The sequence below is a fragment of the Adiantum capillus-veneris genome, chromosome 10 (genome assembly GCF_014529385.1).
Source record: "Adiantum capillus-veneris isolate H3 chromosome 10, ASM1452938v2, whole genome shotgun sequence".
In the NCBI taxonomy this organism is placed as follows: Eukaryota; Viridiplantae; Streptophyta; class Polypodiopsida; order Polypodiales; family Pteridaceae; genus Adiantum; species Adiantum capillus-veneris.
In genome coordinates, this window is record NC_140940.1 from 46,568,831 (window position 1) to 46,595,991 (window position 27,161).

Consider the following 27,161-nt stretch of genomic DNA (forward strand, 5'->3'; position numbering starts at 1 on the left):
AATACTCCAAGATAATGAATTGTGGAACACATCATGTCCATGGTCTGACCAACAACAATAGATTGATGCACTCATCCACAAAGCTTTAAATACATTTGATTGATTCCTTGTCAGATGCTTGTGCATTTAACTTTGACCCATGGTGAAGAGGGGGAATAGAGAACACACCAAGCACACACAGAAAACTCCTCTCTATAGATCAAGGCATTCACTATGCCCCTATCCTATTGGAAAACACCTCCAAGAGTCACAACACACATTGGTACAAGAAAAGTTTGTCCGAGCTAGAAGTGGTTCCAAGTTAGGCTATGGGTGCATGTAGATGTGGGACCAAGTGTTAAAACTGGTATGTAGGGCATGGGTAGAAAAAGGCTATTAGAAATGCATGAAAAATGTGTTTTTTTGGGCCAAGAAATCTCCAAGAAAGTCTGATTGAGAATGTAGGTCCAAGTGTCCAAATTGTTGTTCTAGTGCCCAAGAATGTAATGTTCAAAGTTCCTGAAAAGCTGGTGTAAAAGTCTCCTCAAACTGAGCCACGATGTGAAAGATATTAAAGTTCATAGTTGGAAGGCTTTGTAGATCCTTGAATTAGCAAGGCATATGTGGACATATGGACAAAGCTCATGACAAAAAATAGAATTAAAGAGCTTGAGTTGTGGAGCATGCTGGTCTTCTTGGATTATCAATCAGAGCTCTAATGAGCAAGTTATGGCTAGTTGAATGTTTGTTGGGGGCTAGTTATGGGCCAAATTAATCTCGCTTGAAAGTGTGCCAACTGGGAGATTTTGGGTCTTGACCAAGTTCTCAAATGCCATGTGCTCTATATGGGAGTAGCCATAACTAACGGTTTGTCAAAAGGAATCATGAGGGCCGAGATATTGCAATCGAAAGTTTGTGCCAAGAGATGATGGGGAGATACTAGGTGTTTTTTGCCAATTTTTGTGGCCTTGGTTGGGGGTCATGCGAATATCAAAATGTGGTGAGGATGGTGTGGATGGTAGTTAGGGAGTGAATCTACCAGTAATGCTTAGCAACTCAACGACTTGATCATTATGTAGCAAGTGGACTGGTTGGGAACAAGGACCAAAATAAAGAATTTTTGGATATTCTTGTGATGGTTCATAGTGGAGTTTTGAGGGCTAAGAGATAAGGCAGTGCCACAGGGAACACCCATAATCCCACATGTCTATGAAGCAAATGATGACATGGTAGTCAAGCAATGCAGGGTTCCTATGGGCCCAACGGGCACCCATTCTTCTATTGAGGAATGCTTGTACCCAAGAAGGCTTGTGACGGCACCTTGACAACCAAAATGGGCTCAAATAAGGAACTCTCAAATGAGTGTGAGAAAGAGAAGTACTGACGTGTCAACAACCCGTCAAATGTGCTAAAAGGGTGTATCCCCAAGTGGATCAGATGAGCCTCTATTATAAAAAAAGGACCCCTTGAGTTAATTAGGGAAGAACAACCCACCTTTTTTTTGTTTTTTGTAAATGAAGCCTCCCTATAAGAGGGTTTTTGAAAGCTTTTAAAGGGCCCTTTTTTGACAAGAGAGTTTGGGATCAAGTGAGAGGAGCTTTGCTTTGTGTAATCCATTGAACCTTTGTCAACTCTTGGAAGGAGAAGTGTGCCTTTTCCCCCTTTCTTGGTGTTGATTCCTTGCTCCACCTCCCTTCTTCTACTTGTATGCTTTGCTTGTGTTTTTGGTTGCAGAGTGGTTGAGTGTAAACCGGAACCGAGGTCTGTGTTTGAAGAGAGAGAGAGAGAGAGAGAGTGTGTGTGTGTGTGTGTGTGTGTGAGTGTGTGTGTGTGTGTGTGAGAGAGAGAGAGAGAGAGAGGTTTGTGTGAGTTTGTAGTGTGGAACAGAGGTTGTGTAGGTGTGGAAAAGTGTTTGTGTGAGTTTATACACCAAGACAAGTGTGTGCAGGTGAGCTTGTGTGGATTTTGAAGGTTAATCCTATTGGTTTAGGTTGTATTTACCCTGGGCTATAGAGATGTGCACATAGTGTGTTCTCGGTGAGTACTCCCTTCCCCCTTTCCATCTTCTGGTCCCCCCACTAAGGAGCATGCTAATTGCTCCTTATTTGGTGAAGAAAAATAGGTTTTCTTTCATTTGTAAAGATGGAATCTCAAATTTATGGTTCAATTTTCACAAGTGAAGAGAGTCTAGATGAATGGCTTGTGGATTTTGAGTTGTATATGTTGTCATTGTGTATATTAAATGAGCATAGCAAGATGCAAATGTCTCCATTGGTGAAGTATGGTAAAGAAAAACTGTGGTATGAAGCATTAGAAGGTGAGTCAAGTCTTGCTTGTCCATCTCTACGGGCACGTTTCCTACAGACTTTTGTAAAGAAGCATCATCAATCGAGATGGATGCCAAACTAAAGGCACTAAACAGGATGTAAGCGAATAATTTAGTTTCGTTTTTTATTGTTCAAATCTTGTTGGGAAGAATTAGCGACAACCATACAATTGGATAATGGAGACTACCTCAAGCTAGAAAAATTCATAGTGTTCCTACATCCTAAAGTGAGGGAAAAGGTAGACTTTGAAATCTTGGAGAACTATAATGGTGCAGTGACAATTGTGAAGTAAAAGAGCAGGAAAATCAAAATGAAAATTGAGGAAGGAGTGTTGGGCTATAAAGTGGTGGTTCCTAGTCAACCATAGGGTCCAAGGGATGCTATTCACGAGGAGAACCAGGGTCATCGAGGTGTGTTAGTTGTGTTGTAGTACTGGGTGAAAACTGTACAAGATTTTTTGATCAAATTCAAGAATTGCGGTTGGGTGTGATGGATAGAGGAAAACTAAGAGGAGCAAGGGGCAGGGCAAGGTCGTTGCCTGGAAGGTTCTATAAATGTGGATAAGAAGGGAACTATGCACTAGATTGCCCTCAACTGCCAAAGAAAGAGGTGGTATCTACCCGTTGTTTGGTAGAGGGAGAGGTCAAGTACAATTTAAAGGCTACTAGAAAGAGTAGATAGTCAAGAATCCAATTCATACACCTCCTCCAAATGGCAGTGAAGTCCCTAGGGTGAACATATTCGGAGTGGATAAGCAGAGTTTCAAAGTTTTGGTCAATAATAGGGCAAGAGCTGAAAGGGAAACAGAAATCAAGCGAGAGGCTAGATCCTGTAAAGGCAAAGAGAAAGTGTACAAGGGTAGAGAGTAGAAAAAAACTAGCAAGAAGATAAGTCACCATAAGATCAAGCAAGAAAAGTTTTAGATACGGTGTGGCTATCCCAAATATGATATGGTTAGTAATGTGCAAAGCCAAAAGGATAACATAACTTTTGGTCAGTTGTTGTCTTTGAGCACTAAATTTAGGAGACAATGGTCTAGAAGCATAAGTCTGAGGCTATCAAAAGCTAAGGGCAATGTGCATGTAGTGCAAAACATGGAGTTAAGGATGGGTACCCCAATTGTTGTTTTCTCCTTTGGTGGATGTTGTCATTGAGAAGAGGATGCAAGTTCAAGCCTATATAGATGGTGCAACCCAAGTTTATGTTATGATAGAAATGTGATGAGAAAATAGGTGTTAAAGTAGTGGCCAAGTCAAATGTGTGTATGAGGATGGCTAGCCATACTATAGTTAGGTGTTTGGGAATAGCTCAATATGTAAGAGTAAAGGTGATGGGCATTGAGTACCTAATCCATTTCTATCCTAATTTTCTCACTGTGGATGCATAATGTCATGACAATGTGAGTATGAGGATGTATAACCATGATAAATGTAGGTGTTTGGACATAGCTCAAGATGTAAGAGTAAAGATGATGGGCATTGAGTGCCTAACCAATTTCTTTGTGATAAAAGACAGCTCAGTTAATATCCACAAAAGCCATATCACATTGTTTTGGGTCAAGGGACAGACTTGTCAATCTTATAGGTTCTTGGGTGATCTCCAATGAGAGGTGCACCACATATCTCATTTGATAGTATTTTTTCTTTAATTGGCTAGAGTGGATGCCTAGTTTTTAATGGGCCAAACTCATATAGAAGGGCCATTGTAACCTAAATCCCTGATTCTGAAGGGTGCATGCTAAAGAAGACGTCTCTTGCCTTATCTCCTTCTCCTTCTACATTGTATCCTCACGAGTGTGTGTGTGTGTGTGTGTGTGTGCTTGAGAGAGAGAGAGAGAGAGAGAGAGAGAGAAATTAAGCATTACAGAGGCATCAACAATGGCAAGTCAGTTGATCATGGTGGCAACGGCTCCCTCTTCCTGGTTGCGAGGAATCCTTCACGAGGGGCGAGTGTAGAGCGGTGAGTGACACACCCTTGCTCTCTTTGAGCTTGCTAGGTTAGCTTGGTTGAGTGCTTGCAGCCATTTGTGACTTGTACATGGTTCTCAGCAAGTCCCTAGCTCTAACATATGTGCCAGACGCACACATTTTTGGCACCATTGATGGGGAATTTCCTTGCACCAAGCTCAAGAAGCATTGTGTGCTACCTCGTGAAGTCATTCAGTGTTTGTAGGAAAGGTAGAGAAAGGTTTGTGTGTGTATTTTTGGTGTAGGTTTATCGGGAATGGTAGGAAAGTTCTGTTTTCTCCTGTTCAATCAAGCTCTATTGTAGTTTTGCTAGTTTTTTGCAATGTGTTAGTTATGTCTTACACATTTTACTCTGGTTCTAAAAGGTCCATGCACCTTTCTCTGTGTGTCCGTCTATAGTCACACACAGCTCGCACCAGTGCGGCCCTTATCTTTAGATTTATAAAAAATTTATTAAGAAAAAAGGAAAAAAAGGCAAGCGCATAGCACATATTAAAAGAAGGACCAGGATTGGGATCATTCCCCAAGCCCAAGCCCAAGCCCAAGCCCAAGCCTCCATCCTCATACCTATCATATAGTATAGACCCAAGACTATATATATAGTCTACCCCCACAAGATGGAGTGAGGGCATGTGGGACAAGTCCTCCACCCTCACCTTCGCACTAGCACCCTTCCCCTTCACACGAGCACCCTCGGACTTTTGATTTCAAGCCTAGTTTCTAGCTAGGAATAGACCGTCTTGAGTATTTTGAGGGCGTAAAGTAACCAAATATGGGGTTGTAAAGAACACCGTGACCCTCTGATTGAGACGCTATTTTTGAGCTATCACACGCTATATTCCATAGCTTGGTCATAAGAAAAGACCAAAGAAATAAAAAATCTGAGAGTAAAACTAGGTGAGCGTTCATCACGGGCACTCACCAACACTTATAGGGTGTCAAGGTCACATGCACCTACACTCTGGTCGTGTGCTAGATCACAAGCATATAGAATTTCTACCTAGTGGTGTGGTACCTACCACTGAGCCTCAACTATATGTGCCTATAGCCACCTATACACACGTGGTTCCTACCCTTCCGATTTTACCAATAATGTATGCTCCACGAGTGCCACTCTTGAGCCCTTATTGGAGTGGGCCTATTCCTGGTCATATTACATAACCTACATTGGTTACATATATGCCAGGGCCAGTAACCACCCCTGTCCCACATATGATTCCAGCAAGAGTGCCTCCACCGACCATACCTCCTCATATAGGTGATTTGGAAGCATTTTCTAAAATGATAGGTCAATCTATTGGGGAGAATATGTTCCATGTGCTTGAAAGAGAACCTAGGAGTAAAGCGATATAGATTGTGAAGCTTATACAAAAATTGAATGGGGACGAAGATGCTCAAAGGCACGGCAAAATATTTGAACAAGTATGCAATTCCTTGGGAGAACACAATGACCTAGATAAGTGCAATGCTTTAAGCCTTACTTTGAGTGTGAAGGCGGGGGATTGGTATAGGACCTTAAGGATAGAGGAGAAAATAATTTACCCTACTCTTTGGAGATTGTTTCAAAATGAGTATATATGAGAAGGTATGATTTGGGGTGTAGCATCTTAGCTACAAAAGGCCAAACATGAGGAAGGCAAGTCAGTGAGAGACTTTATCAACATCCAAAGCACTTAAACTTTTGTTTTCCTATAAATGAGCATTTCAACAATGACCAACTGCTTGATAGATTCCTTTGAGGATTGCAACATGAAAATTTTGATAATGACCTAGTCATTAGAGGTATTACCACCTGGGAGACAGTCACTACCAATGCAATTCAATTGGAAGACAATTTAATGATTGCACGTGAAAGAGTGTCCTTTGTGCCAAAGTCTAGTAGCTTGCAAGTATTAGGGCATGAACCAATGACCATAAAACCTATTGCTAAAGAGAAAGATATTTGAGATGACTTTGGTAGATCTCACCAAGGCCATTCAATAAATTCTTAGAGACAATTATGCTTCCCAAAATAGTCATATGTATCCAAGAATGGAACAACAATGGTGCTAAATGTGCTTTGGTCCACATAGCACTAGTGAATGCCCTACAATTAGAGTAAAATTCAACGGGAATTGCAATGCATGTGGTAGGTACGATCACCAAGCTAAGGATTGTATAATGTTCAAGAGTGTGATGGTGGAAAATACAACACCTTTGGCCTGGGCGGATTCACCTCAAGTATCTACATTGATGCTTTCCCCACTTGGTAAACAGCTATCACAACACATGGTTCATAGAGTCCGGAATGTTGTTCAAGCTACACTGCTACCACCTCTAGTACTAGGAATGCAACTCCCACATCCAAGAGTCACCCCTGTGAATCATATGGGTTGCAAGACATCTAGTGCTTGTTTGGATGGCCGTGAGGACGAAATAGACACTAGTATCACCTATGGGGAGGATGCTCTTGAAGTGTGTCCTATACACTACATGTATGGAAAGATTGTTGGCAAACATGTTTATCAAGTAGTTCCTCTTATAGCAAGAGACCAGAATATCAATCTCACTACAAAGAGACCACCTCTTCAATGCTACCAGTGTGGGGGTCCACATCATGTATCTCAGTATCCTATTAGACTACAAAAAAATGCCACACTAGTGCATATTAATCAAGGGAGCACATCTACAATGCAAATACTCATATGTAGTCAACGTGGCATAGGTCATTTTATTGCCCAATGTTTGAATAGTTTGTATGCACCAAGGATCATGCCATTAAGCCTAATTGAGATTATTGAGGCACCATCACAAAGTACACCAATGATACCAGTACATGTATTCACATGATTAATGCTCCAAAACCAAAATTATATTCTTGAATAAAGAGATGTGGCATCAATTTCCCAATCCAAGATAAAGAAGAAAACACAATGGAAGAGATCACAAAAGGTAGAGAAGTCAGACCCTAGTTCAGAGGCTAACACAGGGACTGGTGACAAACCTGTGTATATGAAGGACACTGAAAATGGAAGCATATGAGGCTAGATTGAAACCTAGCCAAACCCTAGAGCAATGAGGGATGAAATATCCTCATGCTGAGGTAGAGACTGAGAGGTTGAAAATGTGTAAGGAATTGGTAAAAACTGCAGAGGCAATGATGGAGCCTGAAGCACCAATTCCACCTCCAGAAACAAAACCAAAGAGTGTTGGATTTGAAATTCCTAAGGCAAAGGTTGTTGAAACATTAACTCAAAGAAACATTGAGCTAGAATCACAAAAGGATGTGCAAGCAAAGACTGCAACACAAGAAACCAACAACCTAGAAATTCGACTAGATGATCAAGTAGTGGCCAACACCGCTAATGATGCAAGGTCAAGATCACAATTTATGGCACCTGTCCCAAAGATAGATGAGCCATGGCCAAATGAATTGTGGGAAGCAATTAGAAGTGCAAAAGATGGACGTGTGAATTTCCAATTTGCACCCATAATTGAGGTCAATATAGGGCATGAAGTCTATTAGGGAGACATTCAATCTCTAAATGGATATGCAGGGATGGAAGTTTCAATTGAATGAAAACCAAAGTCCTTGAAGACCTTACCCTCATACATAGGAGAACATGAGGCAGACTCAGAGACTAGAGTGGTGCCAGCTCAGAGGAAAGCCATATCCAAGATGATGGATACAAAGAGTATGCAAGAGTTGATGTCAGCTCCAATACAATGCACCATGTATGGATGAAGTAGGCAACAATTTGGGGAAGATGGGATTAAAGATACCTCTTCAAGATCTACCCTCAAATGAATAATCAAACAAAACTCAACAAGAAAGTGCAAACGCTGAACCTGTGCCAATAAACAAGGTGGGAGAATATTGCGAAGCTGGATAAGAATGAAACACCACCTTACCTGTGGAATACAAACGAGTTAAAACATTGGCTAAACTTGATAGTGGGGCTGCAGTAGCCATAGCCACAAAAGACATTTGGGAAAAATGGGGTAGACTAGCGCTTAGGAAAACTAGAATGAAGCTGCAACTTGCAGATGGATACACGGAAAAACCTCTGGGTATCCTAGAGAAAATTATTGTGACTTCTTGTGGAATTGAATATGAACATACATTTGCAATAGTAGATTTTGCAAAAGGGAACAATTTTGATATCATTTAAGGAAGACCTTTCATGCGTCAACTTAAGATGGTTCAAGATTGGGGCTATAGACTATATCTACTTGAGACATAAAAACATCACCACAAAAATAAGCATAAAAGACCATAGCTATAGAGATGTGAATAGAACTTCTTTAGAAGAAATTGACTCTACTATAGTCAATGGGAAAGAGATACCTGTGTGGCTACAAACCAAACAAGAACTTTGCATGTGTGGTGCTTCGAAGTGTGGAAGCTCAGTGAAGGAGGATTGCATCCTAGAAAGATCAATGGACAATGAAGCTTACATACCGGAACCATTTCTAGAGGAGTTATTTGAACCCTTTGGATGGGATCAAATACTGGAGACTCTTGATGTGTGTGTGAATGAGGCGACCCTGACTAAATTTTGTGATGAGGAAGGCTATGATATAACTCCCTTATTTACAATAAGGGTGTTGAAGGAAGCTAATGAAGTTTGTGAGTGTGAAAGTAGAAAAAGTGAAACAGATAGATACATCCTAGAGCATGAGGCAAAATTGAAAATGAAGGAAGCAGAGAAACCACAAGAATCTGTCATTATTGACACACCTAAAGAAACAACAATAGCTGTTTCAAAGAAGTCGACTCTAGAAAAAGTGCAAATGAAAGTAGATGAAGGAGAAAAGCTTCCAAGTTCAACAGAAAATCTTCAACAAATGCAAGATCAAAAGAAGAACAGGGACAAGGAAGAAGATGGACTATTTCCTACGATGATCAAATTTAGCATATGAGGAAAAACAGGACTCAAAATAACATGTTCAACTATGATAGATCCACAAGAAACAAAGAATCTAATGACTTATGGAACGTGGATCATGATGGGAAAGCCACCAATCAATGAGCTAGAAGAAATAGTTTACACAAGTTAAAAAATGCTGATTCCTAGCTTTGGAGTGGCAGACTCCTGTACTCAAATTGAGTACTGGGGGGTATAAAGATACTTTCCACATAATCAACTCCCATCATATCAAAGAGATTCTGGTCCTGACAGAAAGCTGGAGGAACATCTTCTTTCGACGACAACCAAAAGCTTCAACAACAACAACGGTAAGACTCCATGAAGCTTCTCAAATCCATGCTGAGAAGAAATTTCCAACCATCGCCGAAAAAGGTAAAGCAAAGGTAAACATTGAAGTATATCAACCTCGCCAGACGACTTTACCTTCAACGAGCTTCCATCAAATTTCCCACGAAGCCTCTACATCAAGAGCCACACCATCACAAAAAAGCATCCAAAAGAAGCCAAAGAATGTCAACCAAGTGTTGGTATCCAAAGAGCACATCCAAGTCAAAGACCTAATTTGGATACATGAAACACGGGTTCAACCACAACAACAAAAGGTGACAGGGTGGATAGCATCAAATGAGACAATCACTGCTCAAGGCTACTTCCAAGGAAACACTAATGTTTGAGCCAAAACGCCTAAAGTAACAGCCTGGACCTACCCACCTCAACCAACGAGTTCTACAAGGAACAAGACGTGCTATCAACGGAATACAAAATACTCAGGCAAGGGAAAGAACACCAACAAAAGGCAAACAAAAAGACCTTCCAAGCGGGAAACGTGAAAAGTTTGGGTACTGAAATCAAAGGAATCCAAATCTCGAGCGAGATTTTCCGAGCAATCCCTAAACCGAGCAAGACTGGCCATGGCACACTATACAAAGCAAAAACCAAACAAGATTTTTTAGGTAACTTCAAGCACAAAAAAATTAATTTAAAACAAGATTACACCTAATTTTAATGGTAAAACAATCACATATTTATGACAAAAAAAACCCTTTGAACAAGGGTTTGGTAGAATGTTTCCTTTGATGGGCTAGAGCAATTGGAACCCATACAATGGCATGTTGATATTCCTCTTCTTGGAACTAGTGGCCCTCACATATTGTAAGTTCATTTATACCACCATTGATCCTTGTTGGGAATAGTGTCACCATGATTCCAATGGATATAAATCTCCTATTCCTACCTCCCTACATGTAGGACCACGAGAGTTACACTAAAAAAGTAAGGTGAGGAAACAAACAACCTTGTGTACGTTCAGTCAACTGTGTCAGCTAGGAAAGGTAAATCTCAGGGTCCTTAATCATTGACAAATTTGGTTTTGAAGAAGTTGGGCAAGTAAACTCACAATAAATGAGGCAAGAAGGTCCTCAAGTTCAACCGTCATCATTTTCAATAGTTATATAGTATAAACAAAACCTTTCAAAAAATCCCTTTGATAGAGACGCGGACTCTTTCACGTACGGGCAGGGACCAGTGCTCGAAAAAAACTTTGTTCTGAAAACTTGGCAAACCTATCTAGGAGAATTTTAGTGGTACACTGACTAATTTGAAGGTTTTTTCACCAAATGATGCTAAATCTCTCTAGATTTTGTAGGTTTTCTCACTTTCAAATTTAAAATTTAGAGGTAAATCTCAAAATTTGTAGGTGTGATTACACCAAACGTAGGTTATTTTTTCAACCCTTCCCTGTCTCTTTCTCTCTCCTCACTCTCTCTCAATCTCTTCTAAAAAACAGTCTTTGAAAGAGCCCGCACTGGTGTGGAATTGTTTTCAGACAGATTGAGAGAGATGGAGGAGAAAGACAGAGGAAGAGGAGGGGATCGTATATGGGTGAGGGAAGTTAGAAGGGAAGCGGCTGAGGAGGCGTGAAGGAGTACGAGCGGAAGTGCGACGCGAGAGAGAGTGCGAGAAGAAGAGCACGACGATATGGTGAACTCGCTCTACTGTAATGTGTAGAGCATAGTGAGTTCTTATTAGGTTTTTACAAAAGAATATGTGTACATACCTGGCAGCCCGCCCACTTACCTGGGTGACCACATTGGGCTTTATACCCCAACAACCGCCCACTTAAAGTCAAATGTGCTACTTTAAGTGTGAGAGAAGCTACTATACAAGCTAATATACAAGAGATGTAGAGAAGTGATGTACTACCCTACACCTAACTGCTTGCAAAAATGCACAAAGCTCTCTGAGGGAAGTCCTTTTGTAAGTAGATCAGCAGGATTTTCGGTGGTGTGAACTTTGACAAGCTGAAGTTATCCTCGAGCATTTCCCTGATGAAATGATACTTCACATCCACATGCTTTGTCTTTGAGTGATAAACTGGATTGCGAGCCAATTGTATAGCACTTTGACTATCACAATATAACACAGGCATCTCTTCTTTGATTCCCAAATCTGTTACTAGTCGATTAAGCCAAATTGATTCTTTGCATGCCTCTGATGCTGCAACATATTCAGCCTCTGTAGTAGAGTGAGTAACACAATCTTAAAATCTAGAACGCCATGATACTGCTCCACCTGCCAATGTAAAGATATACCCTGATGTAGACCTTCGGTTGTCTAAGTCACCTGCACAATCTGAGTCTGTAAAACCCTTTACACTTAGCTCCTAACTCCCATAGCATATACGCATACTCTTTGTAGCTTTCAGGTATCTCAATATTCCTTTCACTGCCTCCCAATGTTTCTTGCCTGGGTTTGACATGTATCGACTTACTACTCCCACTGCAAATGCAATGTCTGGGCGAGTAGCAATCATTGCATACATCAAACTACCCACTGCAGACGCATATGGAATCTTATCCATTTCAGCCTATTCTTCCTCACACATAGGACAATCTTGTTTGCTAAGTTTCACATATGGTGGCAATGGAACACTCAGTGTGTTTCCCTTCTCCATATTGAAACGTTGCAAAACCTTGTCAATATACTCTGTTTGAGATAACCAAATCAAATTCTTTGATCTGTCTCTCTCAATGCGCATACCAAGTATATGACTTGCCTCACCCATGTCTTTCATGTCAAACGATTTTGCCATCTTTGACTTCAAAGCTGAAATTTCTTCCAAGTGCTTGCCAGCAATCAACATGTGATCCACATACAAAATAAGGATCAGCCAACTACCATCCTTAGCCTTCTTTTTATATAGACAGTGATCGAACTCACTACGTTTGTAGCCTTGAGAAAGCATAAACTTGTGGAATTTATGGTACCATGCCCTCGGTGATTGTTTTAAGCCATAAAGACTCTTCAACAACTGGCATACCCAATCTTCCTTGCCTTTCTCAACAAACCCTTCTGGCTGCTGCATGTAAATTTCCGCATCTAAATCACCATGCAAGAACGCTGTCTTGACATCCATTTTGTGCAACACCAAATCTAATATGGCAACCAATGCAAGAAAGCATCTCAATGTAGTCATCTTGACCACCGGAGAGAAGACATCATCAAAGTCAATGCCTTGTTCTTGCTTAAAGCCCTTGGCAACAAGCCTTGCTTTGTACTTTGGCTGACTATCATGAGCGGTGATCTTATACCTATAAACCCATTTACAAGGTAGAGCCTTTTTGCCCTGTGGTAATTTAACTAGCTTCCATGTCTTGTTTTTATGCAGAGCTGTCATCTTTGACTGCATGGACAATTGCCAATTCCCAGAGTCCTTCATTTGAACTGCTTCCTTGTAACATGAAGGCTCATTGCAATCAGTCAACATGACATAGTTCATATATGGATGAAACCTATCAGAAGGTCGCGTGACACGTCCAGATCTACGCACAATAGGTGGCTCAGGCTCAGCCACAACCTGTGGTTCCACTCTATCCCGTCCTTGCTCCTCTTGAGCCCTAACATTTTGTCTTGCACGTGCAGGTCCATCTTCTTGGAAGACAACTCTTCTAATCTCCTCAACCCTCTCTGGTTTAGAATGATATTTGGATTCATTAAAGTGAACATCATTGCTGCGGACAACCTTTCTGGATTCGGGATCCCAAAGTCTGTACCCCATCTCGCCAGAATTACCATAGCCTAGAAAGATGCACTTTCTACTCTTTGGCTCAAGTTTGTTCCTAAATTCCTTTGGAACGTGAGTATATGCCTCACAGCCAAAGACTCTGAGATGCTTGTATGAGGGCATTTTCCCTGACCATACCATCTCTGGCACTGAATCCTTCTGCAAAACCTTGCTAAGAGATCTTTTTACAAGATGAACAGCTGTTGATACAGCTTCAGTCCAAAACCCATTTGGCAGTTGTGCATTAGACAACATACTTCTGACCTTCTCTTGTATGGTCCTATTCATCCTCTCAGCAACACCATTTTGAGGAGGATTGTAAGGAGCAGTAAGTTCATGTTGTATACCTTTTGACTCACAAAATTCTTGAAAGGCCTTTGAAACATACTCTCTACCATTGTCAGTGCGTAAGCATTTAAGCTTCTTGCCACTCTGATTCTCCACAAGTGTCACAAACGTTTTGAAAACACCAAAAGCTTTATCCTTGTGCTTGAGAAAGTAAACCCATACTTTCCTCGAGTAATCATCTATAAATGTCATAAAGTAAGAAGCTCCCCCTAGAGATAGGTTAGGCATAGGTCCACACAAATCACTATGAACAAGTGCCAACTGTGTATCTCTTCTACTGCTTCTATGCTTATGTGGCTGATGTGTTTGCTTACCATACAGACAATGTTCATAGAATTCAAAATCATTAAATGAAAAGCCAGGCAAATAACCAGAACGAGACAAGATTTCCATTCCCTTCTTGGACATATGTCCTAACCGGCTATGCCACAAAAAAACGTTCGGCTGATCAGTTACATTGATTACATTTTTAGAGACATTTGATACATAAACCATGTAAAGACCTCTAGACTTTACTCCATGTGCTACTGTCATAGAACCCTTGGATATCTTCCACATGTTCTGTCCAAAAGTGGTGACGTAGCCAGCATCATCAAATAAACCTGTGATGATCAAGCTCTTTGTAATTGCGGGAACATGTCTCACATTCTTCAGCGTGAAAGAAGAGCCATTCTGAAACTTCAATTGAACATCTCCAACACCTAAGATCTCACATGTCTGCCCATTGCCTAGCCGAACATGATCTTTAGTGGTCATATAAGAGGTAAACCACTCCTTGTTTGGAGACACATGAAGTGATGCCCCTGAGTCTATAATCCAGTCACTTAGTGCATTTCCATCAGATGATGTAAGAAGAGATGAGTCCATTTTATTCTTCAAGAAGTAGATGTCTCCTTACACTAGACTGTCATCCTCTGCAATAGTGTTTGTCACATTTATTTCTTGAATCTTCACTGAGGACTTGTTCTTCTCACCATGGTCTTCAGCTTTCTCTTTTCCTTTTTCTGCTTCCCATTCTCTGCAGTCTCTTTTCATGTGACTCTTCTTGCCACAATGGTAGCATTCTATGTCACTCTTGCCTTTAGCACTGCGGGACTTGCTACGAGACTGATTCCTCTTTCCACCTTTGTACTTTTCTTTGGTCCTTCCCCTGACAACTAAGGCTGTTCCTTTGCCTTTGTCTATTGTCTATCTATTGGTTTCTTCAGTCAGCAGACTTCCTTCTACACCTGTTATGTTCAAACCATCTGGAGGTGCAGAATTACTCAAACCTGTGCGAAAAGTGTCCCAACTTTCCGGCAATGTGATCAACAGGAACATAGCTCTAACAGGTTCATCAAACTTGACACCTTGAGCTGACAACTGACTGTAGATTGTGTTGAATTCATTCAGATGATTGGACATAGGTGTCCCTTCTTTCATCTTCAAGTCAACAAGCTTCTTAAGCCAATATACCTGTGAAGTTGCACTCTTCTTCTCATAAAGATCACTCAGCTTTAACCATGCTTGATAAGCCGACATCTCGTCTGCTACATTGAAGTAAACGCTTTCTGTCAAAGTCAGCATAATGGTAGAAAGTGCCATCTCATCCATTTCGCTCCATTCATCTTTGTCCATATCTTCTGGTTTTATCCCCTTGAGCTTTATAGGTTTTATCTGCTTCTTTTGTACCAACACGTGCCAAATCTGCTTCTTCCACAATGGGAAATTGGTTCCATCCAGCTTCTTGATATTGTAAAGAGCAATGTCCTGTGATCCAGCCATAGCTACGCTTCACAGTGGTTTACTTTGCTAGGAAAAATTCGGCAGAGTTTCCCCTGTAAACTGACCTCTGAACCAATATCAACCTGTCAAATGAACCAAGAAAGCTTCAGATTCTGCATAAATTTCGGCAGAGTCTCCTTTGTAAAATGGCCCTGGTGTACTAAAAAAACAGACCAAAAAACAGCTCAAAAAACACTGTCTCTCTGACACTGTAAGCTGTGGGTAAACCTGTCCTGCACCTGTACTATCTCTGACTGTCCTGTCAGTGTCCTGTAAGCATAGACTACGACAATGCCTCAATGGCAGTAAAGCAAAGATGCAATCCCAACTGTCTAACTCACAGTCAATACATCCTAGCTGCCTATCTAAGGGTGCTCGAGGGATCGCTCCAAGACCCGTATCACCGAAAGGATCTCAACATTCGAGAATCCCCCAGCTCAATAAAACCTCACTCGACCCTCAACAAAGGCTGCTGTAAATCTGACAGTACATAGACTTCCCACAAAGTTATACATCCACAAATTTTCCACTGTATGCTGTAACCGCTGCGGCGGTTGTTTGGTGCGTGACTCACAGCTAGCAAACCCTCAACAGACATACATCATCTTTGACAATACATCCCATGTGGAAGTACCTGCAATGTCAGGATGAAATCTGGAATATCAAGCAGCAAACACAAGCTACCTGATGAACTAGTGGATGTCGCCTACAGTCTGTATGTAGATGCGCCCGTGTCGTATGTGACACGCCTCCAAGAACTCTGAGCCGTCCTTCGATGTGTAGACAGCCACAAATCAACACTCTAGGAGTGTCGATATCCTCAGCACTTGCAGTCGTAGGCTCTGAACCCCATCATAATCAATGTGCAAGGTTGAGAACCTGAACTATACTTGAAGCTTCAACTAGAGCAATAAATGCTTACTAATTGAATTGCTTGGTGCTAATATATGCACTTTGTATATCCTTTAGCACCAAATTACACTTTGTAATCTACCTAATCTGCCTATCCCCTTGGATACTGATAGTACTGAGGTGTGTTTCCCCACGGCTTACAGACAGTCTTACAAAATGATTGGGAAATAGGGACCATCGTTCCTTACAACATTGCTAAGAAATTAACAATGTTATGAAGAACCATCTTGGTTAACTTGAAAGATCCACAAGCATCCAAATCGAGCCATGACTTCTATTGGTGATTGGTAGATCAAAAAGTAATCTCATAGAGATATTTCATATAGAGTGAAAAATGCTTCATAAGCAACTAATGTGATGAATATGCATGCTGCTCCAAATCAGTCTTTGCCAAAACTAGGGCCCATAACACCTAGCATGCATGCACTTAGCAAAAATAGATCCAAACCTACATATCCATGATCATACTTTCCAAGACGTATTGGAGAATGTAATGCTCCTAGCACACATTATAGAGGAGTGTAAATAGTCTTGAAAAGAAACTAAATACTTGCTACTGTAATCATTTGCAAGCCTTGCTGAAATGTTTGAACCATAATAGAAGGTGAAACGTTAAGCACTTCTAGGTACAAACAATGAAACCTTTTCATTAACAACTCATAGCCTTTCTATATGCATAAACAACCATCCGTTAATTTTGCTTAGTCACAATTGTAACCTTAACAAGTCTTTCTACATATCCAAAATTTTTGGGCACTGAAATTGTTCCTAATACTACGTGCTAAAAAATGGTCTAGAAAATGGATTTGCCCAGCACCGAGGGACATCGTTGCGACACATAATTGAAGTAGCGGCACCAGTGTAAGCCCCAGAGACTCATATTCTCCACATGTGGAACATGTCTCAGGTAAGGATGTCTAAAAAGAACATCCTTCAAGTATGAGATGTACTTGGGTGTGGAGGTAACTATAAACACGCATGTGACATGTGTGAGAGAGACCCTCATTATCCATGTTCCACACTGGCTAAACCGATCTCCTTGAGTTCCTAGACCATGTTGGTTCCCATGTGACAACATGTACCAAATCAAACCCTACAAATGGGTCTATAACTACGTAATGCAGAAACTTATTCCGAACACTACAACCCAAATTTCTTGGCTCTTACATGATCTTGTCATTTCTCGTAAGAGGAAAAATGGATGACAACATAGTTTATGCATCCTACGTGGAAAAGCAAACAAAAAGAAACAAAACCAAATGAGATGTGTACCTAGAGGTTGAACATAGTGTTCACTTATCCGTAGTGCAAGGCACCTCCCCAAATTTCCCACCTGCAAAGGCCTGGGAGCACTAATTTGAAAATTAGTAAAATGCAAGTAATATTGCACATGTAACCTTGGGTTTTTCTGTTGCAATCCAAACCTTCGGATAAAATCCACATTGTCAAACCCCTTGGTAAGAATTTTGTATGGAAACTGCTCAACTAGCAGCCAACAATATATGAATTCAACTTTGGAAGTTGAAATTATCCACTAGCCCTTGGCAGCTTATGGACTTGTTTCCTTGAAAGTGCAAGTGTGAAGGTTCTAAGAATTGACCATCACACCTAATACGTGATTTAGTAATCATGAGCTGGGTCTTACCCCCAAACTGTAAGCATATAGACACTCTTAGTGCTATAGATGGAAGTAGGAGATCCATTAAAAGTGAAAACATATTCACCAACCACTAGGTCTTTTTCAAACCCTAAAAATTAGTAATCTTGGGTTTTTATGAACAGCCGTGCTGTTTGGAATGATGGCTATATCTATACACCTTGGTAGAGATAAGCCGTTACAAGTTTAAGACATTCAAAAACTCTACTTGATCCTCAAACCTTAGGCACGTGGTGCTATTGAGGCGCTCCGGGGCATGTAGCAAGAAGAGAAACCTCTAGACACCCTTCAAGGCTCCTGTGGTGCTCAATGGGGCTGGGGCACAACACAACACAAGAAAGACACCAAACCCACAAACAAAACCCAACTACACAAGGGACACCACCTAGTTTCAAAGCGAACTAGGATGCAAGAAAGGAGAATTATGGAGCAAACCCACAATCGAGCAAGAGATATACACTTGCCCTTACACCAATGCAACACACTCACACACTAAAAACACAAAAGAGATAGAGCAGGGGGGGGGGGGGGGAGTGAAGGAGTACGAGCGGAAGTGCGACGTGAGAGAGAGTACGAGAAGAAGAGCATGAGGATATGGTGAACTCGCTCTATTGTAATGTGTAGAGCATAGTGAGTTCTTATTAGGTTTTAACAAAAGAATATGTGTACATACCTGGCGGCCCGCCCACTTACCTGGGCGACCACATTGGGCTTTATACCCCAACAACCTCCCACTTAATGTCCAATGTGGTACTTTAAGTGTGAGAGAAGCTACTATAAAAGCTAATATACAAGAAATGTAGAGAAGTGATGTACTACCCTACACCTAACTGCTTGAGAAAATGCGCAAAGCTCTCTGAGGGAAGTCCTTTTGTAAGTAGATCAGCAGGATTTTCTGTGGTGTGAACTTTGACAAGCTGAAGTTGCTTATCCTCGAGCATTTCCCTGATGAAATGATACTTCACATCCACATGCTTTGTCTTTGAGTGATAAATTGGATTGCGAGCCAATTGTATAGCACTTTGACTATCACAATATAACACAGGCATCTCTTCTTTGATTCCCAAATCTGTTACTAGTCGATTAAGCCAAATTGATTCTTTGCATGCCTCTGATGCTGCAACATATTCAGCCTCTGTAGTAGACTGAGTAACACAATCTTGTAATCTAGAACGCCATGATACTGCTCCACCAGCCAATGTAAAGACATATATACCCCGACGTAGACCTTCGGTTGTCTAAGTCACCTGCATAATCTGAGTCTGTAAAACCCTTTACACTTAGCTCCTGACTCCCATAGCATATACGCATACTCTTTGTAGCTTTGAGGTATTTCAATATTCCTTTCACTGCCTCCCAATGTTTCTTGCCTGGGTTTGACATGTATCGACTTACTACTGCCACTACAAATGCAATGTCTGGGCGAGTAGCAATCATTGCATACATCAAACTACCCACTGCACATGCATATGGAATCTTATCCATTTCAGCCTGTTCTTCCTCAGACACAGGACAATCTTGTTTGCTAAGTTTCACATATGGTGGCAATGGAACACTCAGTGTGTTTCCCTTCTCCATATTGAAACGTTGCAAAACCTTGTCAATATACTCTTTTTGAGATAACCAAATCAACTTCTTTGATCTGTCTCTCTCAATGCGCATACCAAGTATATGACTTGCCTCACCCATGTCTTTCATGTCAAACGATTTTTCCATCTTTGACTTCAAAGCTGAAATTTCTTCCAAGTGCTTGCCAGCAATCAACATGTCATCCACATACAAAATAAGGATCAGCCAACTACCATCCTTAGCCTTCTTTGTATATAGACAGTGATCGAACTCACTACGTTTGTAGCCTTGAGAAAGCATAAACTTGTGGAATTTATGGTACCATGCCCTCGGTGATTGTTTTAAGCCATAAACACTCTTTAACAACTGGCATACCCAATCTTCCTTGCCTTTCTCAACAAACCCTTCTGGCTGCTGCATGTAAATTTCCACATCTAAATCACCATGCAAGAACGCTGTCTTGACATCCATTTGGTGCAACACCAAATCTAATATGGCAACCAATGCAAGAAAGCATCTCAATGTAGTTATCTTGACCACTGGAGAGAAGACTTCATGAAAGTCAATGCCTTGTTCTTGCTTAAAGCCCTTGGCAACAAGCCTTGCTTTGTACTTTGGCTGACTATCATGAGCGGTGATCTTATACCTGTAAACCCATTTACAAGGTAGAGCCTTTTTGCCCTGTGGTAATTTAACTAGCTTCCATGTCTTGTTTTTATGCAGAGCTGTCATCTTTGACTGCATGGCCAATTGCCAATTCCCGGAGTCCTTCATTTGCACTGCTTCCTTGTAACATGAAGGCTCATTGCAATCAGTCAACATGACATAGTTCATAGATGGATGAAACCTATCAGGAGGTCGCGTGACACGTCCAGATCTACGCACAATAGGTGGCTCAGGCCCAACCACAACCTGTGGTTCCACTCTATCCTGTCGTTGCTCCTCTTGAGCCCTGACATTTTGTCTTGCACAAGCAGGTCCATCTTCTTGGAAGACAACTCTTCTAATCTCCTCAACCCTCTCTGGTTTAGAATGATATTTGGATTTATTAAAGTGAACATCATTGCTGTGGACAACCTTTCTGGATTCGGGATCCCAAAGTCTGTACCCCATCTCGCCAGAATTACCATAGCCTAGAAAGATGCACTTTCTACTCTTTGGCTCAAGTTTGTTCCTAAATTCCTTTGGAACGTGAGTATATGCCTCACAGCCAAAGACTCTGAGATGCTTGTATGAGGGAATTTTGCCTGACCATACCATCTCTCGCACTGAATCCTTTTGCAAAACCTTGCTAGGAGATCTATTTACAAGATGAACAACTGTTGATACAGCTTCAGCCCACAGCTTCAGCCCAAAACCCATTTGGCAGTTGTGCATACTTCTGACCTTCTCTTGTATGGTCCTATTCATCCTTTCAGCAACACCATTTTGAGGAGGATTGTAAAAAGTAGTAAGTTCTTATTTTATACCTTTTGACTCACAAAAGTCCTGAAAGGCCTTTGAAACATACTCTCCACCATTGTCAGTGCGTAAGTATTTAAGCTTCTTGCCACTCTGATTCTCCACAAGTGTCACAAACGTTTTGAAAACACTAAACGCTTCATCCTTGTGCTTGAGAAAGTAAACCCATACTTTCCTCGAGTAATCATCTATAAATGTCATAAAGTAAGAAGCTCCCCCTAGAGATAGGTTAGGCATTGGTCCACACAAATCACTATGAACAAGTGCCAACTGTGTATCTCTTCTACTGCTTCTATGCTTATGTGGCTGCTGTGTTTGCTTACCATACAGACAATGTTCACAGAATTCAAAATCATTAAATGAAAAGCCAGGCAAATAACCAGAACGAGACAAGATTTCCATTCCCTTCTTGGACATATGTCCTAACCGGCTATGCCACAAAGAAATGTTCGGCTGCTCGGTTACATTGATTACATTTTTAGAAACATTTGATACATAAATCATGTAAAGTCCTCTAGCCTTTACTCCATGTGCTACTGTCATAGAACCCTTGGATATCTTCCACATGTTCTGTCCAAAAGTGGTGACGTAGCCAGCATCATCAAGTAAACCTGTGCTGATCAAGCTCTTTGTAATTGCGGGAACATGTCTCACATTCTTCAGCGTGAAAGAAGAGCCATTCTGAAACTTCAATTGAATATCTCCAACACCTAAGATCTCACATGTCTGCCCATTGCCTAGCCGAACATGATCTTTAGTGGTCACATAAGAAGTAAACCACTCCTTGTTTGGAGACACATGAAGTGATGCCCCTGAGTCTATAATCCAGTCACTCAGTGCATTTCCATCAGATGCTGTAAGAAGAGCTGAGTCCATTGTATTCTTCAAGAAGTAGATGTCTCCTTACACTAGACTGTCATCCTCTGCAACAGTGTTTGTCATATTTATTTCTTGAATCTTCACTGAGGACTTGTTCTTCGCACCATGGTCTTCAGCTTTCTCTTTGCCTTTTTCTGCTTTCCATTATCTGCCGTCTCTTTTCATGTGACCCTTCTTGCCACAATGGTAGCATTCTATGTCACTCTTGCCTTTAGCACTGCGGGACTTGCTACGAGACTGATTCCTCTTTCCACCTTTGTACTTTTCTTTGGTCCTTCCCCTGACAACTAAGGCTGTTCCTTTGCCTTTGTCCATTGTCTTTCTATTGGTTTCTTCAGTAAGAAGAGTTCCTTCTACACCTGCTATGTTCAAACCATCTAGAGGTGCAGAATTACTCAAAGCTGTGCGAAAAATGTCCCAACTTTCCGGCAATGTGATCAACAGGAACATAGCTCTAAAAGGTTCATCAAACTTGACACCTTGAGCTGACAACTGACTGTAGATTGTGTTGAATTCATTCAGATGATTGGACATAGGTGTCCCTTCTTTCATCTTCAAGTCAACAAGCTTCTTAAGCCAGTATACCTGTGAAGCTGCACTCTGCTTCTCATAAAGATCACTCAGCTTTAACCATGCTTGATAAGCCGACATCTCGTCTGCTACATTGAAGTAAACGCTTTCTGCCAAAGTCAGCATAATGGTAGAAAGTGCCAATTCATCCATTTCGCTCCATTCATCTTCGTCCATATCTTTTGGTTTTATCCCCTTGAGCTTTATAGGTTTTATCTGCTTCTTTTGTACCAACACGTGCCAAATCTGCTGCTTCCACAATGGGAAATTGGTTCCATCCAGCTTCTTGATATTGTAAAGAGTAGTGTCCTGTGATCCAGCCATAGCTACGCTTCGTAGTAGTTTACTTTCCTGGGAAAAATTCGCCAGAGTTTCCCCTGTAAACTGACCTCTGAACCAATATCAACCTGTCAAATGAACCAAGAAAGCTTCAGATTCTGCATAAATTTCGGCAGAGTCTCCTTTGTAAAATGGCCCTGGTGTACTAAAAAACAGACCAAAAAACAGCTCAAAAAACACCGTCTCTCTAACACTGTAAGCTGTGGGTAAACCTGTCCTGCACCTGTACTGTCTCTGACTGTCCTGTCACTGTCCTGTAAGCATAGACTGCGACAATGCCTCAATGGCACTAAAGAAAAGATGCAATCCCAACTGTCTAACTCACAGTCAATACATCCTAGCTGCCTATCTAAGGGTGCTCGAGGGATCGCTCCAAGACCTGTATCACCGAAAGGATCTCAACATTCGAGAATCCCCGAGCTCAATAAAATCTCACTCGACCCTCAACAAAGGCTGCAGTAAATTTGACAGTACATAGACTTCCCACAAAGTCATACATCCACAAATTTCCCACTGTATGTTGTAACCGCTACGGCGGTTGTTTGCTGCGTGACTCACAGCCAGCAAACCCTCAACAGACATACATCATCTCTGACAATACATCCCATGTGGAAGTACCTGCAATGTCAGGATGAAATCTGGAATATCAAGCAGCAAAAAAAAGCTACCTGATGAACTAGAGGATGTCGCCTACAGTATGTGTGTAGATGCGCCCGTGTCGTATATGACACGCCTCCAAGAACTGTGAGCCGTCCTTTGATGCGTAGACAACCACAAATCAATACTCTAGGAGTGTCGATATCCTCAGCACCTGCAGTCGTAGGCCGAAAACCCCAAATTTGCAGAGTCGGATCTGCACCTGTCAAGACCACGTAGTCGAAAATGGCCTGCGCAGACCTTTGTCGAAGCCGAACGGTGGTCGAGATGACCTCAGAATGAAATTCTGACAACACCAAGCCCTTCGGGCCATCCCATGAGATTTGGGGCCGTGTCTTCGCCTGTCGAATTTCACTCCAATTTGAGCTGGTGATTCTAGCCTCATGCAGTGCTGCCCTGAGTCTCGATCTGAGCTTTGATACGAGTTGAAGGAGTACGAGCGGAAGTGCAACGCGAGATAGAGTGCGAGAAGAAGAGCACGAAGATATGGTGAACTCGCTCTACTGTAATGTGTAGAGCATAGTGAGTTCTTATTAGGTTTTTACAAAAGAATATGTGTACATACCTGGCGGCCCGCCCACTTACCTGGGCGACCACATTGGGCTTTATACCCCAACAAGGCAGAGATGGTGCATGTAGTAGGATCAACATATCTGTACTGATGTGAATCACACGACCTTGTACTCTGTCACAAGGAGAGCTTATGCATGTTGATGCAGCCCAACCTAATCTCTTGTTGCACCATCCTTTTTGGTGTTGCGGCTTGCCATGTGAAGAATCGTGTTGGTTGTTGGACTGACCAAGGCAGGGGAGGGAGAGAGCTCCCCCAGACTTATCATTTAAACTTCCCTTCTTTAAAAAATTAGAGACTCTTACAAATCATTACTACGGCCGATGTGCTTTCAAATCGTTTGTCCATTTACAATCTCTTCTACATTATTGCTATTGCAGGCTGCAGATTCACTTAATGTGATATTTCGAATTTGACTCCAAGAAGGTCCTTCATCACCTCCTATGTCACAAATGCCAAAGCAATAGAAGGAACAACATTGATAGAATTGGGAATTGGGCCTTTGTACAAGGCTCCAAAGCCTTCATTTTGAATAGTCTTCAAAAAAGCATCAATCATCCCAGTGTACTGAACCGGTGCCTTCATCTGACCATCCGCAATGATGACAGAGGAGGCATCCTTCCATCCCACCATCTGCATCCTCCTCCGTACAACATCAAATGGATATGCTACCATCTGGCCCACTGTACCTGCTGCTGCTCCACATCCCAAGTTTTGTAAGGACGCTCAAATCAACATTCTCTTCTGGCTTGCTTGCTATGTTCCTCTTCACCAGCCAAACTTTGTGACTGATTCATATACCGCAAAATGAATATCGTTGACGCTGCATGGAACATTTCTCGATAGCACATTGGTGAAACCTTTGTCTACACTGTAAGCCTACCCCGAACCATGTCCATAGGATACATGGTAGATATTACAATAATTCCAGCACATGCAACAGCTCCAAGTCTTAGTAATGGTGTAAGCTTAGCATCCTCTCACCCAGTCTCCCTCCTGTACAATCACAAAATTTCACTTGAAGCTTGTTCATAACCGTAAAACTTCACAGCAGAGTTAGGAATTATTCAAGCACAGTTTGTTCCATTCCCTTTGAAAAATCCAGCTAAGCCTTCATTGACCAAATGTACTTCAAGCCTTGCACCATGCCATTATATTTAGGCTTCAATGGATTTTGAACTTGAAGAAGAATCTTTGAACGTTCAAGTGGAGCCACAGCACTACGTGAAACTCCACCAGCCAAATCTCCAGCAATGAGAGACTTGCAAATGGCCAGTGCTTTATCTCCTAGAGCCTTGACTTCAACAGTTGCAAGTGTGGAGGCAGCCAATTCTTCCCCAAAATCATAAAGAGGAGATCTCTGGCAAAAGGCAACGCTCCCATGAGAGGCAATCTCCTCTTTCGCGCTGCTATGACACCATCCATGGTCCTTCTATATCCTGGAATTTGTGGCCTCTCTCTGAGAAACCATGGAAAACTAGGGCAAAGCAATAGTCCAGAAAGCTAATGGAGGCAAGTCGAGTCATGAAAGGGAAGGAGAGGAAGAGCCACTTGGGTGGGGCGAGCGAGCTGAGAAAAAGGACAAAGGTGCCTTTAGCTAGAAGCCACTGCCACACCTGCTGCTGCAATGAGCGGCATGTAGGCAGCATGATGGATGGTGGTTGTTGGTGATTTAGGGCACAAAAAATCTATCTCCCTATCTCTCTCTCTCTCTCTCTCTCTCTCTCTCTCTCTTTTACCCTTAAAATAAGCTTCTCATTAATAAGTTTCTCTCAAGGCAAGTCCACACAATACAAGTACATTCATAAGTGTTCAAATGACACATGGATCTTACAAAATTTGAAAATAGTAAAAGCCACACTTCCACTCACAAGACCGCATCAAATTTGTTTTAGTAAATCAGCTAACTTTGCATGTGACCTAAGACTAAAGTATGTATTCCATCACACTACGCAGTTTGTGTTGCTTGCTATAACCCAGCTTAATCACCCATCAATCATGAAGATGATTTCCCCTCCAATGCGCTAAATATGTTCGTCCTAGTGACAATAACAACAACTTGTCTTGAATGATTGACAAATATAGGCATTTGATGTATCTTGTGCTTCAACATCAAGATTGCAGCATCTAACACCGTCTTGTCTGCAGGCAAGGTATGGGAGGGCTACTCATGACCTCTTGAACTTTTGAATTCAACCCATCGTTCGCTTTGGATTTGTCTTTCTAATTAGATAAGACTTCAATACACTCTAAATTCTCATTTATCATCGACAATCTTGAGATATGAATAAAATGGTGATCAATCTCCTCCAGGCGTTGACTTGGTCCAGTTGTGTAAATAGTGGTAGGCGTTGACCTGGTTTCCCTGTGTAAATAGTGTTTGACATAACATCTTAAAGAAATGTTGATGGCTCTACCTCTTCTTTGAATAGAACAGACTCATAGTGCTTAGATAGATCGTCGAAAGTAAGAATGGAAACATTCTCAAACCACTTGCCAGATGGGAGGACGGTGAGGGATCCGGTGCTTTCATTGCCATCCCCGGTTTCTCTCCTTAGAAGAAAGTTCCACGGGAAGCCCCGAAGCATGCAGAAATGGCCACTAACACTTGCTCGGGTTTGTCTTTGCTCGGAAAAACTCGCTCGGTGCGTGGTAAGACTCCCCAAATCAGACTTCAACAAAGATACCCAACACAAACAGGTGAATCAGCGGATGATTACAGTGAAGCTACTTGAAGAACAAGGAGTTTATGAAGGTAACACTCCAACATGGTTACCAGAAATTGTAGCTCAATCGGGAACAACGAAGAGAAATCAAGCAGCACAAGCTTCTACCCCAAAGCAAGCAATGACAACCAAAAGCCAATAGAATCCAATTACAACCAAGGCTGCTGGAATCGACAAATGGATACCTTGTCATCAATTACAAAAGCAAGGCTTTTACAACGAAAATCATTAGGTTTGGATACCAAAGCCTAGTGTCCATCAAATTATAGAAGAAGATAAAATGCCAAAGACGGTCACACAAGGACCAAAACAAGATGGCTTCAAAAATTGCCATACATCTCGACAATCACTTCTCATGGAAATTAATGCAAAGGCTACATCAAGCCCTATCAGATCTGAAGGACTTGTTCTACAAAAAAGTATCAACATACAACAAGAAAGTCAAGAGGAGCCAAAATATGC

General features: G+C 41.6%; 2 pseudogenes; both read right to left on the reverse strand.

Annotated features, from left to right (window-relative positions):
* Positions 1-24,366: 24,366 nt before the first annotated feature.
* LOC147448786 (mitochondrial adenine nucleotide transporter ADNT1-like) lies at positions 24,367-25,622 on the reverse strand (annotated as a pseudogene).
* Positions 25,623-25,969: 347 nt separating this feature from the next.
* On the reverse strand, positions 25,970-26,561 carry LOC147448787 (uncharacterized; annotated as a pseudogene).
* Positions 26,562-27,161: the final 600 nt, after the last annotated feature.